Genomic DNA, 15,619 nt, shown 5'->3' with positions numbered 1-15,619 from the left:
TGAATATTTTTAATACATGGTGAAATATTTTTCAAACACATAGTGAACAATTTTCTAAAATAAATATTCCATTCTTAATAGGTTTAAATATCTACTAGGTCATTGCAACGGGTAGGCCTAATTCTAGTGGTTTAACATTGATCATATCCTCATGCATATCAGATGCATTGTCAAATTTTCATTGCATCAGTCTTCTTCCTACATTCACTATCTTTGTCTGCCCATCTCCCCAATCCAAGCATCAATATCAAAATTAACAAAACTGCACTTTATGTTGACCTAAAATAAAACACAAAACTTATTTTTTGGACAAGGGGATGTTGTACATTTTAATTGGCCATTCCATATCTATGTGTTTTCATGTACAAAAAAGATCAGATCCTGGAAAGAATGGAATACATCAAGAGTGTCGACACCGCCTTCATCATCCATTTATTGTGTTCTCCTTCAGACTCTTTTTGGAAATAATTTCTATTGTTTCCTGGAACAAAAAATTTTAAAGTTTCAATCACAACATGTGAAAGCAGCACAAACTAATAATGGGTGGGTGCTACATTGTCTCACACCATCATCATTCCCATCCTCTTGGCCTTCATTCTTCCTCCGAAAAAGCTTTGTACCCTTAGAGGATGCACTCGGCGAGCTCGTCGTGTGGTTGTCAATCTCATCATCATCATCCGCCAACAAAATGTAAGTGCTACATTTCTTCACAAGCTTTGACTCCTCCCTTTTGTGTATCTGGTAATTCCGCGACAAAGGAAAGGATGGCAATAAATCATCAAAGACAAAGTTATATCACTGTTCTTAAAGTGAAAAGACAAAGAATGCATTCATGTGTACCTTCTAATTGGAATGAATCTGCAGCTTAATCAATTACATATGATCTAAATATGAGATTAGTTCAATATTTATTGAATATGTTACGAAGAAATAAAACATGTCCAAAAATTTAACAACGGGGCAATTTTGTAGCATTTTAGTTTATATGTGAAGGAACAAATGAGAATGATCTTTGACTGTAAAACTGGGAATAAACTACGCCAAGAATACTTAGCTGCAAGAAGAACACCTGTCTTGACCTTATTAGAGCACCTGCCTTGACCGCATTCCTGAATCAGCACAAGAAGAACTGATGTTGCATCATTCGCCAATTATTCATACCATATTATATTGTACTCCCACCTTCGTAAAATTTTGCTGATGCATGTTGTACTGAACAAGATGAACAACCAAAAAGTAAATTGAGATGACAGTCCTGATGATCACATAACTGGCAAAAAAACTGAAGATGTACCTGAAGGACCAAATGGTTGGCCTCGGTGCTCCCTGATTTGTTTGTTTAGTCAAGCTGCTCAGACGTGAGGCATCATCTCGTCCAGGTGTGGCAGTCGTGTCCAGTCACAAGTGATTGTTGTCCAGGTGCTGCGGTCATATCTAGTCGCGAGCCGATAGTGTCTACATGCCATGAATGATCGAGGGGCGTTGGGATTTTGTCCTACAACAGTGGCGTTCAGTGGGGCGGCCCCAGCGCCGGGGCTTCATGTAGCGGCAGTCGACATCATCAAACCTTCCTTTATGTTAAATCTTAATAATCATAGTATTGTTTCCTACTTTAAAATTAATCTATATAAAATAAACCATCAGCGGCATGATTACACAGAAAAAAAATTGTCGATTGCAGAGAAGCATATGAAGTTCGTAGAATCAATCAAGTCCCCTATACAAATTACTAATACATGCATAGGATGTGATCATCCAAGGTCCTTTATACCATTGATTGAAGCAGCCACTTATGCTATCAATGAGCAGGGATCCGAGTGCTCACTTACCTGATCAGAAAGAGGAGTACGTGCGTACTACTGCATCCGAGTTAAAGCGACAGTACCACTCGGCAGGCATGATACCGTATGCGTCACGCATGCATGGCTGCTGCTCGACATTCGACCTGATGGAATTGTTCCTCTCGCTGTTCGGCCTGATGGGATCGTTTCTCTCATCTAGATGTCGGCGGCGAAGCTGCTTGTTTTAGCCGATGAGGAGAAACCAATGACATCGAGCGAAAAACGCAAAGATCACGATGGGCTGACCTCGTACCTCATACCTTGTCAAGATATATATCGATGACGGAATCTCGTCGACATCGATCCCATCGAGGGCGGACGGCAGCACGCTGGCGTGGTGCTGAGAGGTCAAGATGGCGGAGGCGGACCAGCGGTGGGAGGAGGCAACCACGGCGACCAGGTGCTGCTAAGGAAGACGAGCGGCGGCCGAGGAGCCAAGGGGCGGGCTGGGGCTGGCGCCGGCGCTAACCCTAGCGCGAGGTTGGGATGGAAGAAGCATACGGTGCGTGAGGCGAAAGAGAGTTGGGCTTGCTCCTGGGGCTTTCTCGGCTTGGCCCATGTGCTGGGCGATGCCCGGTGAAGTGGTTTTTTTTAGCGATGGAAAACCACGTCGGGTGAAGCGAGGGGAGTCGGACGAAACGTGAAACGTAAGAGGGGAAAAGGAACATTCCGTTTCTTTTAGATAGTAGAGATTTGCTAACACAACAGTCGATTTTGTTGTTGAAAAAACTAAGTGATTTTTTTTAAAAGCAGGCAAAGTGGACAGAACCTCCCCTCTTTGATGCCAACGGGCATCAGAAGCTCTTGCTCTCCAGACCGGGGCTGCTATATAGCGCTCGCTACGAGCACTACGCACGGGCCGAACCTTATTCATCGCCCTATGCACCAGGATTTAGCCCGAGCCGGTCCATGTAGTTTATAAAAAATAATTTAGTTTTCCCACCTGTTTTTTATGGAGCAGTTTTTCCCAGGTTTGTTCCAAGATGAGTTTCGTATGGTTTCCTTTTTCCTTTCCCATTTTTACTTTCCTTTCCTTTTTATTTCCTTTTAATTCATTGTTGTCCAATCCATGAACCTTTTTCAAAACTATGAACTTTTCTAAGTTTGCAAGTATTTTTTTAAATTCATAAATATTTGAATATATTATGAAATACATGAACCTTTTTTCAAACCCATGCTCGCGGATTTCCACCCAATACGTGAACTTATATTAAATCTATGAACTTTTTTTCAAATTAGGGATCTGTTTAGTTCCAGGAGGAGTTTTGTATTGATTTCCCAATGGTCAAATGGTTAGCAGTCAACATTCGACAAGAAGCTTGTTAACGAATGAAGAAAGCTGACTGAGCAAGCGAATTCCAAAAATATCCATCAAATTCAGAAAATAAAAAGTTAGCGAATTTAAAAAGTTAATGAATTGAAAAAAAAATCAAAATGTTCAAAAAATCTTTAATCTTCAAAAACCATTGTGAATTAAACAAAATGTTCACAATATCCAGATTTTTTTGGGTAGATTCACGTGTTTTTTTCACAAAAAATCAAATAAATGTTCATGAATGCAAAAAAATCATGAGTTTAAAAATGTAAAAAAAGTTTTATATACATTTTATGATTAGAATAATTATTATAAATTAGAAAAAACTTTCATGACTGTTGAAAAATCTAAGATTTGGAAAATGTATGTGAAAAGTTAAGAAAAAGCAGGAATTTGAGAATAAAATTGAAAATAAAAGGAAGATAAGAAAATGGAAAAATTACGATGTAAGGAAATGGAAAAGAAATACAAAGAAATCGGAGAGACATAAAAAACAATTGAAAGAAGAAAAAATGGCAGAAATACCAGCAGGAAAAAGGGAAGAAAAAACGGTCCGGTAGGCTCTTAAAACCGGCTAGGAATCTCTCGAAACTTCGCAAAACCGGGAGCTCCTGTTTGGGCGCCCACTGCACCTCTTGTTCTGTCCGCCCGCGAAAAAGAAAAGCGCACCGAACATATAACGACACAAAAAGGAAAAAAAACATGGACTCCAGGATTTGAACTCGGATCGCCACATCGTTCTACAAGCTGAGCTAACCAGTAGAACCACAGTTCACATCTAATTACTAACGCTAACTATATAAGACGAAGTTTCCCCGCGCTATTTATTAATAACGCTAACGTGAATTTGAAAAGGTTCATCTACTTCGCGACAAAAGTTCATCATTTTGGAACAAAAATTCACAAACTTTAGAAAACGTCATTTTTAAAGAAAAGTTCACAAACTTAAAAAAAGTTCATCAATTTTGACAAGAGTTTATGAAAAACTTAAAAAAGTTTATCATTTTTGAAAAAAACTTCATCAATTTGGAAAATGAAATAATCAATATTGAAAAAGGTTAATCGATTTTGACAAAAAAGTTCATCGACTTTGAAAATTAGTTCACCGATTTTGAAAAAAAATCACAATTTTGAAGAAAAAAATCATCAACTTTGAAAAAAGTTCATCAGTTTCAAAAAATAAATCATCAATACCGAAAAAGGTTCATCAATTTTGACAAAAATGTTCATCGAGTTTGAAAATTAGTTCACTGGTTCTAAAAACAGTTCACAAATTTAAGAAAAAATGCATCAATTTGTAAAAAAGTTCATCGGATTTGAAGAAGGTTCATCAAATTTGAAAAAAGTCCATGAAATTTGAAAAAAATTCATCGAGTTTGGAAATTAGTTCTCTAGTTCTGAAAAAAGTTCACAATTTTGAAGAAAAAATGCATCAATTTGGAAAAATGTTCATGGGATTTGACAAAAAGTTCACCGGATTTGAAAAAAGTTCATCGGATTTGAAAAAAGTTCATCAATATGAAGAGAATGTTCATGAATTTGATAGAAGTTCATCAAATTTTAAAAAAGTCATCTATTTTGGAAAAATGTCGACTGGTTTGTAAAGTTCATCGAACAAAGAAGAAAGACATATTTTTTCTGTTCGAACAGAGAATAAAAAACAGAACAAAACTGTTCAGAATAAGAAAAGGACGAAAAAAGGAAAAATGAAAAAAGAAAAAAGAAATAGAAAAAATGGAAAGAGGTAGGAAGAAAAGAATGAAGAAGCGTTATGTGAGCAGCTAACGCAGTATGGTGGAGTGGTCAGTGCATTGTGTCACCGAACCTGAACACGTAAGTTGGAATCCTAGTGAAATTGTCCGTCATTTTTTTGTTTACAGCAGTAGGAAAAAGAAGGAAAAATTTGCCCGAGCCCAGCTAATGCGGCTGCAGGCGCCCGTTTGCAGAATACACGTTAACGGACGCCTGAAGCGTCAAATAGGATTCGCCCGCAAAACCCTCTTGACAAGAATGCTTCGTAGCCCTTGAAGGTCCGGCCCACGCCCGAGATCATGTGGGCAATCTCAGCCGCCATGGCTATATGTCGCCCATACGGATAGTAGTAATCGCCTACGAGCGACAACTAGTACGCTGGCCCGCGGTTTGCACGTTGCGATGTACGATCGATTAGCTTCGGTTTTCTTTGGTTTTTCTTTTTCGTTTTATTTGATTTTATTATAGTTTTTAATTGTTTTTCTTTATTTTCTTCATTCTACTATATTTTAACACAATACAGACGTAAGCGCTCATATACATCCTTATGAACGCACACCCTACCTTTATGAGCATCTTCGAAAGACTGTTGAAATTTACGAAGTCATCGTAGTCATCTTGTCGTCGACGGGAATGTCTCCTACCACTGAATGCGCATCGCCGGAAATTCAGGAATAAATGTGAGCATCAGGATTTGAACCCTGGTGGGCTGGGGATACCACAGTCCCTCTAACCATCCCACCACAGGTTGGCTCGCTTTTCTTCATTCTACTTTGGCTTTGTTTACTTACTTAATGATTTTTTTGTATTTCTTTCTTTCTTTGTTATATTCTGGCTTTCTTTCTTTCTTTCTTGTTTTTATTTGTTATACTTTGTTTCTTTCTTTGCTTTCTTGTCGAGAATTTTAAAAAAATCATGATTAACATTTCTTTCAAACAAGTTTTCAGGGTAAAATTTGCATACACACATTCTACATTTTTTTGCATATTTTTTATATACATGTTTAATATTTTTTAAATACATGATTAACAACTTTGAAAAGTAGTAATATTTTTGATGTTTACTATTTTCCATACACATTATACAAATTTTCTATACATTAGGAACATTTTTATATACACATCTATAAAATTTAAACCATGAATACATTTTTTAAAAACACGCTATATTTTTTATCTCTACTTTTTTTGCATACACATTGTAAATTTTTTGTATATATTTTAAAATTTTCAAATACATGATTAACATTTTGTTCATATATATGCTTTGATATCTACTTTTTTTGTGTACACATTGTACAATTTTTATACACATTATAGACATTTTTGAAGTGCATGATTATAATTTTCGAATTTGCATGTAAAGTGATTATCATAATATATATTTAGAATGTTTTAAAATATAAAGAAAAGCAAAAATAAATAAAAAATGAAAGCAAAAATGTTAAAAAACATATGAGAAAGAGCGTTGAAGGCATGTGGTCAATGCTGGGCCGGTCCATTCTGGTATCAGCTGGAGGTGAGACGTGCTACTATCTCGCATCAAGCGAGACATAATCGCGCCCTTCTCAGGTATCACGTCGCGACCCCTCAAAAAAGGTATCACTTCGTGGAAACAGAAAATAGCGCCGCCGGCAAGAAAATTGCTCATCGCCACCCGCCGGAGGATAGGTAGGCGGGGTCGCAGTTCCGTTGCTGGAGACCCGAGGCTGCCGCCCTGGCTCTCCCCTATGGTGGATCCGCCACTAACTCCCAGCACATTTGGCTTCGGGAAAGTTCTGGTTGTACTAGTGTACTTTCTATCCTCGTGTCCATTTTTGCACCAAAGTTTATGCAAACAAGATTCTCATTTTATTTCTTCCAAATAAAAGAATATTTGAACTCGAAACTTTGCATATCAACATCACATAAGTACTACCATGTGCAGAAAAGTTTTTGGATTTTTTGGCACAACATATTTTTTTTAAATGATACAACTCATTCAAAATTTTAAATTTGACAAATTTATGTGCCATAAAAAGATCCAAAACATTTTATACAAAGAGTGGCACTTGTGTATAGTTGACCTGCAAATTTTCAAGTTCAAATGTTTTCTTGTTTGGAAGAAACAAAAAAAATTATATAAGAATAGCACGAACATTGACGCAAACTAAATGGCACCGGTACTGCAGTACAACAAATCCACACTCTTTGGCTTCCTGCATATCTTCTCCCTCACTACTACTTCTCTCCCTCTTTTATCTCTTCTAGCACCACATATGTACTCCCTTTGTTTCCTTTTAGTTTGCGTATAAAATTTGTCCGAAGTCAAATTTCGTAAACTTTGACCCACTTATTAATAGGGAAAAATATCGACATTCATAATATGAAATCAATACCATTGGATGCAGCGTGAAATTAGGTTTCATAGTTTATAGTTTTAGTGCCGTAGATGTTGATATTTTTTAATATAAATTTGGTCAAACTCTGTGTAGTTTGACTTCAAGCAAATTTTATATGTGGAGTAAAAAAAACAGAGGGAGTATGTTCGAACTAAAGGGGGTCGACCTAGTTAAGATCGGTTGCTTCCATCCCACTTTGTTCAAACCCTAAGCTATATATGTGTCCCTTGCATATATATGTAGCTTTAACTACATCATCCGTCCATCAAAACATATTGATCGCCTCATCCATCCATCAGACAAATACTCCTACCAACTAAACTTTGACCCCCAACGTTGTGACAGAATTCCCCTCAGGTTTGGCTGTCCAAGAAGTTTGGTTGGTGTGGTTGCACCATACAAACTGGCTGCGGCGCCGCCTACGTTTGTAAAATCGCATACACGCATGCAGTGGAGAAGATCACCAGATGTTCTTCTCAATATACTGCAACTAATCATGCAAACTCGTTCATGGGCGCAGGTGTACTAGCCAGGAGGCCAGAGCACACCCAACGCTCTGAATATATTTGTTCTTGTTGACTTATAAATGAGAGTTCGAGAAAAGTGAATTTGGTATTCTTGAGCGGGAAGATTAATATTGGTTGGGTCTTTCTTTGCGAAAAGGTTTAGAAACCTCGCAAGTAATGAAGGAGAACGATGCTTTTACATTTCCCGGTGGGTAGGGTGAGCTTATCAGTTTGATCAAAGCAATCTCGCCAGGCAATACATTTCACCAGATATTGTCAAATCTGTAGTACCGTAAAGTACCTAGCTACTATATATCTCTTTCAGATTAATTGTCAGGTTGTTATGATCTCCTTTTCCTTTTTGTGGCACTAGATTTTTTTAGCAATGATATGACTTTATTAATAAAATGCAAACACGAGTGTACCCAAAAAGCTGCAGAAGAGCAAATTCGCAAAAGCCAAAATAACCACCAAGATTTTGGAGTCACCACGTTCGTCACCACAGGAGTTGAGAACTTGAGAGCAATGAAAAAACACCATAATAACCGGAGACGCACCCATCACATCGCAAATTGTCGAACCACTCTACACTACTCTCTCTGTTCACTAATATGAGATATTTTAGATATTTTAACATGGTCTAAAATAAGTCAACAAACAGACTAAAACATGTCTATATATACCCAATTCACAAAAAAGTTAAGAACATCTAAACGAAGGGAGTACTATAGAAATGACCTTCTCGGTGGGCTAAAAAATCCCATTTCTGACGGGCAATCACGGTGACTACATATATAGAGGGGGCGGTGATCTCCAGCCAATCAGAGTTCAACCTAGGCTTGACATTGGTGCTCGCATTTTTTTGGATTATTTCAGATCTTGCGGTGATATGCGTTCAGTGGAAGGAGACATTCCCGTCGACTACGAAGACGTCTGCAGCGGCTATATTAATCTCAAGATGATGTGCCGGCTCAGTCTCTTGGAGACGCTCATAGGGGTAGTTGGTGCATGAGCGTGCATTCGTAGGGTGAGTATATGTGTGTATGTATGAGTGTCTATGTCTGTACTGTGTTAAGAAAAAATTGCCTGCAATTCTCCTGCACTCCTACTATAGCACATACTCTATTTTCGTTCTTTTCACCTTTATTAGCCTCAATCGGCCACAACAGAAAAATGCACATAACATAGATGAAGAAAGAACGCCATTTTCATCCTACTTGTTTATTTTTCTCACTGAATCAGAAGAATGACAACATTATGTTTATATGTTTTCGATAAAAAGTAGATTATACAATTGATATCTTTTGCTTTCTTTGCTTTGCTAGTAGCCGAAAGAAAATGAACTATGATGAAGATGTTGTATGCTATTATATATGTGTGTGATATCTTCGTTGCTATCTTATTTTCCTTGCAAGTATGTAGGTGCCATGGCGTGTTGAACTCAATGGTATGCTATGAGCTTGAAGATAAGTCATAGGATATGCCATGGTCTCCAGTGAGCCGCTCGGTTTGCCTATGCCTGACTATCCAGACACCAGGAGTCAGAGACCGTCATCCTTGATGGTCCTGACATGGGTGGTGATCGTGTTCCTATGCTTGATAGGAAGAGGAAAAAGGGTGGCTTGATGGAGAAGAGCTGAGCGTCTTCAGCAGCATGACCGATGTTGTCAAGGAGCTATTGGGAAACGTTGCATGGAAAAACAAAAAAAATTCTACGCACACACAATGATCTATCCATGGAGATGCATAGCAACGGGGGGGGGGGGGGAGTGTGTCTATGTACCCTCGTAGATCGAAAGCCGAAGCGCGGTCGATGTAGTCGAACTTCTTCTAGCTCCGACCGATCAAGCACCGAACGTACGACACCTCCGAGTTTTGCACACGTTCAGCTCGGTGACGTCCCTCGCCTTCTTGATCCAGCAAGGTGTCGAGGTAGTAGATGAGTTCCGTCAGCACGATGGCGTGGAGACAGTGATGGTGAAGTGATCCGCGCAGGGCTTCACCTAAGCACTACGAGAATATGACCGGACGTGTAAACTGTGGAGGGGGACGCCGCACACGGCTAACAATTGATGTTGTGTCTTCTAGACGCCCCCTCCCCACATATATATAGGTGAAAGGGGAGGAGAGGCAGCTAGGGGGCGCCCCAAGTAGGATCCGAATCCTACTTGGGGTTTCCCCAAGTGGCGCCCCCTTTCCTTTTTCCACTTGAGAAGAAAAGGAAGGGGGAAGAAGAGAAGGAAGGGGGGCCGAACCCCCTCTTCTCCTTCTCCTATTCGGCCACATGCCATAGGGGGGCGCGCCACCCCTTGTCGGCTGGTGTGCTCCCCTCTCATGGCCATATGGCCCATATATTCCCCCCGGGGTTCCGATAACCCCCCGGTACTCCGATAAATACCCGATACATTCTGGAAAACTTCCGGTGTTCGAATACTATCGTCCTATATATCAATATTTACCTCTCAACCATTTCGAGACTCCTCGTCATGCCCGTGATCTCATCCGGGACTCTGAACAACATTCGGTCACCAAATCACATAACTCATATAATACAATATCATCATCGAACATTAAGCGTGCGGACCCTACGGGTTCGAGAACTATGTAGACATGACCGAGACACCTCTCCTCAATAACCAATAGCAGAACCTGGATGCTCATATTGGCTCCTACATATTCTATGAAGATCTTTATCGGTCGAAGCATTATGACACCATACGTTATTCCCTTTGTCCATCGGTATGTTACTTGCCCGACATTCGATCACCGGTATCTTCATACCTAGTTCAATCTCATTACGGGCAAGTCTCTTTACTCGTTACATAATACATCACCTCTTGGCTAACTCCTTAGTCGTTTGCTTGCAAGCTTATGATGTGTATTACCGAGAGGGCCCAGAGATACCTCTCCGGTACTTGGAGTGACAAATCCTAATCTCGATCTATGCCAACCCAACAAACACCTTCGGAGATACCTGTAGAGCATCTTTATAATCACCCAGTTACATTGTGACGTTTGATAGCACACAAGGTATTCCTCCGGTATCCGGGAGTTGCATAATCTCATAGTCGAAGGAATATGTATTTAACATGAAGAAAGCAATAGCAATAAAACTGAACGATCAATATGTTAAGCTAATGGATGGGTCTTATCCATCACATAATTCTCCTAATGAAGTGACCCCGTTATCAAATGACAACACATGTCTATGGTTAGGAAACCTTAACCATCTTTGATCAACGAGCTAGTCTAGTAGAGGCATACTAGGGACACGGTATTTGTTTATGTATTCACACATGTATTTAAGTTTCCGATCAATACAATTCTAGCATGGATAATAAACCTTTATCATGATTTTGGAATTATAATAATAACCATTTTATTATTGCCTCTAGGGCATATTTCCATCAGTCTCCCACTTGCACTAGAGTTAATAATCTAGTTCACATCACCATGTGATTTAACACCCATAGTTCACATTGCCATGTGACTAACACCCAAAGAGTTTACTAGAGTCAATAATCTAGTTCACATTGCCATGTGATTAACACCCTAAGAGTATTAAGGTGTGATCATGTTTTGCTTGTGAGAAAGGTTTAGTCAATGGGTCTGTCACATTCAGATCCGTATGTATTTTGCAAATTTCTATGTCTTCAATGCTCTGCATGGAGCTACTCTAGCTAATTGCTCCCACTTTGAATATGTATCCAGATCGAGACACAAAGTCATCCGGATTGGTGTCAAAGCTTGCACCGACGTAAATGTTTACGATGAACTCTTTATCACTCCATAACCGGGAAACATTTCCTTAGTCCTTTTTAGGTACCTAAGGATAATTTTGACCGTTGTCCAGTGATCTACTCCTGGATCACTATTGTACCCCCTTGCCAAACTCATGGCAAGGCACACAACAGGTCTGGTACACAACATGGCATACTTTATAGAACCTATGACTGAGGCATAGGGAATGACTTTAATTTTCTCTCTATATTCTGCTGCGGTCGGGTTTTGAGTCTTACTCAACTTCGCACCTTGTAACACAGGCAAGAACTCTTTCTTTGACTGATCCATTTTGAACTTCTTCAAAACTTTATCAAGATATGTGCTTTGTGAAAGTCCTATCAAACGTCTTGATCTATCTCTATAGATCTTAATGCCCAATATATAAGCAGCTTCACCGAGGTCTTTCATTGAAAAACTCTTATTCAAATATCCTTTTATGCTATCCAGAAATTCTATATCATTTCCAATCAATAATATGTCATCTACATATAATATTAGAAATGCTACAGAGCTCCCAGTCACTTTCTTGTAAATACAGGCTTCTCCGAAACTCTGTATAAAACCATATGCTTTGATCACCTCATCAAAGCATATATTCCAACCCCGAGATGCTTGCACCAGTCCATAGATGGATCACTGGAGCTTGCAAACTTTGTTAGCACCTTTAGGATCGACAAAACCTTCTGGTTGCATCATATTCAACTCTTCTTTAACATATCCATTAAGAAATGCAGTTTTGACATCCATTTGCCAGATTTCATAATCATAAAATGTGGCAATTGCTAACATGATTCGAACATACTTAAGCATCGCTACGGGTGAGAAAGTATCATCGTAGTCAACTCCTTGAACTTGTCAAAAACCTTTTGCGACAAGTCGAGCTTTGTAAATATTGACATTACTATCAGCGTCAGTCTTCTTCTTGAAGATCCACTTATTATCAATGGTTTGCCGATCATCGGGCAAGTCCACCAAAGTCCACACTTTGTTCTCATACATGGATCCTATCTTAGATTTCATGGCCTCGAGCCATTTGTCGGAATCTGGGCTCATCATAGCTTCTTCATAGTTCGTAAGTTCGTCATGGTCTAGTAACATGACTTCCAGAACAGGATTACCGTACCACTCTGGTGCGGATCGTGCTCTGGTTGACCTACGAGTTTTAGTAGTAACTTGATCTAAAGTTTCATGATCAATATCATTAGCTTCCTCTCTAGTTGGTGTAGGCATCACATGAATGGTTTTATGTGATGAGCTACCTTGCAATTCGAGAGAAGGTACAATTACCTCATCAAGTTTTACTTTTCTCCCACTCACTTCTTTCGAGAGAAACTCCTTATCTAGAAAGTTTCCATTCTTGGCAATAAAGATCTTGCCTTCGGATTTGTGGTAGAAGGTGTACCCAATTGTTTCTTTAGGGTATCCTATGAAGACGCACTTCTCCGATTTGGGTTCGAGCTTATCAGGCTGAAGCCTTTTGACATAAGTGTCGCAACCCCAAACTTTAAGAAACGACAGCTTAGGTTTCTTGCCAAACCATAGTTCATACGGTGTCATCTCAACTGATTTAGATGGTGCCCTGGTTAACATGAATGGAGCTGTCTCTAATGCATAACCCCAAAACGATAGTGGTAAATCGGTAAGAGGCATCATAGATTGCACCGTATCTAATAAAGTACGGTTACAACATTTGGACACACCATTACGTTGTGGTGTTCCAAGTGGCGTGAGTTGTGAAACTATTCCACATTGTTTTAAATGAAGGCCAAACTCGCAACTCAAATATTCGCCTCCGTGATCAGATCGTAGAAACTTTATTTTCTTGTTATGATGATTCTCCACTTCACTCTGAAATTCTTTGAACTTTTCAAATGTTTCAGACTTGTGTTTCATCGAGTAGATATACACATATCTGCTCAAATCATGTGTGAAGGTTAGAAAATAATGATACCCGCCGCGAGCCTCAACACTCATCGGACCTCATACATCGGTATGTATTATTACCAATAAGTCATTAGCTCGCTCCATTGTTCCGGAGAATGGAGTTTTAGTCATCTTGCCCATGAGGCATGGTTCGCAAGTATCTAATGATTCATAATCAATCGATTCCAAAATTCCATCTGCATGGAGTTTCTTCATGCACTTTACACCAATATGACCTAAACGGTACTGCCACAAATATGTTGCACTATCATTATCAACTTTGCATCTTTTGGCATCAATATTATGAATATGTGTACCACTACGATCCAGATTCAATAAACCATTCACCTTGGGTGTATGACCACATAAGGTTTTATTCATGTAAACAGAACAATAATTATTCTCCAACTTAAATGAATAACCGTATTGCAATAAACACGATCTAATCATATTCATGCTCAACGCAAACACCAAATAACATTTATTTTAGGTTCAACACTAATCCCGAAGGTAGAGGGAGTGTGCGATGGTGATCATATCAACCTTGGAACCACTTGCAACACACATCGTCACTTCGCTCTTAACTAGTCTCTGTTCTTTCTACAACTCTTGTTTCAAGTTACTAATCTTAGCAACTGAACCGGTGTCAAATACCTAGGGGTTCGTACGAACACTAGCAAAGTACACATCAATAACATGTATATCATATATACCTTTGTTCACTTTGCCATCCTTCTTATCCGCCAAGTATTCGGGACAGTTCCGCTTCCAGTGACCATTTCCTTTGCAGTAGAAGCACGCAGTTTCAGGCTTGGGTCTAGCTTTGGGCTTCTTCATGGGAGCGGCAACTTGTTTGTTCTTCTTCTTGAAGTTACCTTTCTGTCCCTTGCCCTTTTTCTTGAAACTAGTGGTTTTGTTAACAATCAACACTTGATGCTCTTTCTTGATTTCTACCTTCACCGATTTCAGCATCGCGAAGAGCTCGGGAATCATTTTCATCATCCCTTGCATATTATAGTTCATCACGAAGTTCTAGTAGCTTGGTGATAGTGACCAGAGAACTCTGTCAATCACTATCTTATCTGGAAGATTAACTCCAACTTGATTCAAGCGATTGTAGTACCTAGACATTCTGAGCACATCCTCACTGGCTAAGCTAGTCTCCTCCATCTTGTAGGCAAAGTACTTGTCAGAGGTCTCATCTCGACACGGGCATGGGTCTAAAATACCAATTTAAGCTCTTGGAACATCTCATATGCTCCGTGGCATTCAAAATATTTTTGAAAGCCCGGTTCTAAGCCGTAAAGCATGACGCACTAAACTATCAAGTAGTCATCATATCGAGCTTGCAAAACATTCATAATGTCTGCATCTGCTCCTGCAACAGGTTTTTCACCTAGCGGTGCATCAAGGACATAATTCTTCTGTGCAGCAATGAGGATAATCCTCAGATCATGGACCCAGTCCGCATAATTGCTACTTTCATCTTTTAACTTATTTTTCTCTAGGAACATATCAAAAATAAAACACGGGAGCTATAAGCGAGCTAATAATCTACAACATAGATATGCAAATACTATCATGACTAAGTTCATGATAAATTAAGTTCAATTAATCAAATTACTTAAGAACTTCCACTTAGATAGACATCCCTCAAGTCATCTAAATGATACCTGATCCAAATCAACTAAACCATGTTCGATCATCACGTGAGATGGAGTATTCATCAATGGTGAACATCTCTATGTTGATCATATCTACTATATGATTCACGTTCGACCTTTCGGTCTCCAGTGTTCTGAGGCCATGTTTGTACATGCCAGGCTCGTCAAGTTTAACCCGAGTATTCCACATGTGAAAAACTGTCTTGCACCCGTTGTATGTGAACGTAGAGTCTATCACACCTGATCATCACGTGGTGTCTCAACACGATGAACTGTCGCAACGGTGCATACTCAGGAAGAACACTTATACCTTGAAATTTTAGTTAGGGATCATCTTATAATGCTACCGCCGTACTAAGCAAAATAAGATGCATAAAAGATAAACATCACATGCAATCAAAATATGTGACATGATATGGCCATCATCATCTTGTGCTTTTGATCTCCATCTCTAA

At 39.3% G+C, this 15,619-nt stretch overlaps 1 long non-coding RNA gene across 1 annotated transcript; it reads right to left on the bottom strand.

The window, feature by feature from the left end:
* Nucleotides 1-326: 326 nt before the first annotated feature.
* Nucleotides 327-2,332, bottom strand: LOC119288771. Its single transcript, XR_005141278.1, has 3 exons — nt 1,295-2,332; nt 567-1,212; nt 327-481 (listed from the first exon to the last, which is right to left on the bottom strand). It is a non-coding gene; the product is annotated as an uncharacterized LOC119288771 (long non-coding RNA).
* Between the last annotated feature and the right edge of the window lie 13,287 nt (nt 2,333-15,619).

The sequence above is a fragment of the Triticum dicoccoides genome, chromosome 4A (assembly GCF_002162155.2).
Source record: "Triticum dicoccoides isolate Atlit2015 ecotype Zavitan chromosome 4A, WEW_v2.0, whole genome shotgun sequence".
NCBI classification, from domain to species: domain Eukaryota; kingdom Viridiplantae; phylum Streptophyta; class Magnoliopsida; order Poales; family Poaceae; genus Triticum; species Triticum dicoccoides.
This window is presented reverse-complemented; position numbering and strand designations above follow the sequence as displayed.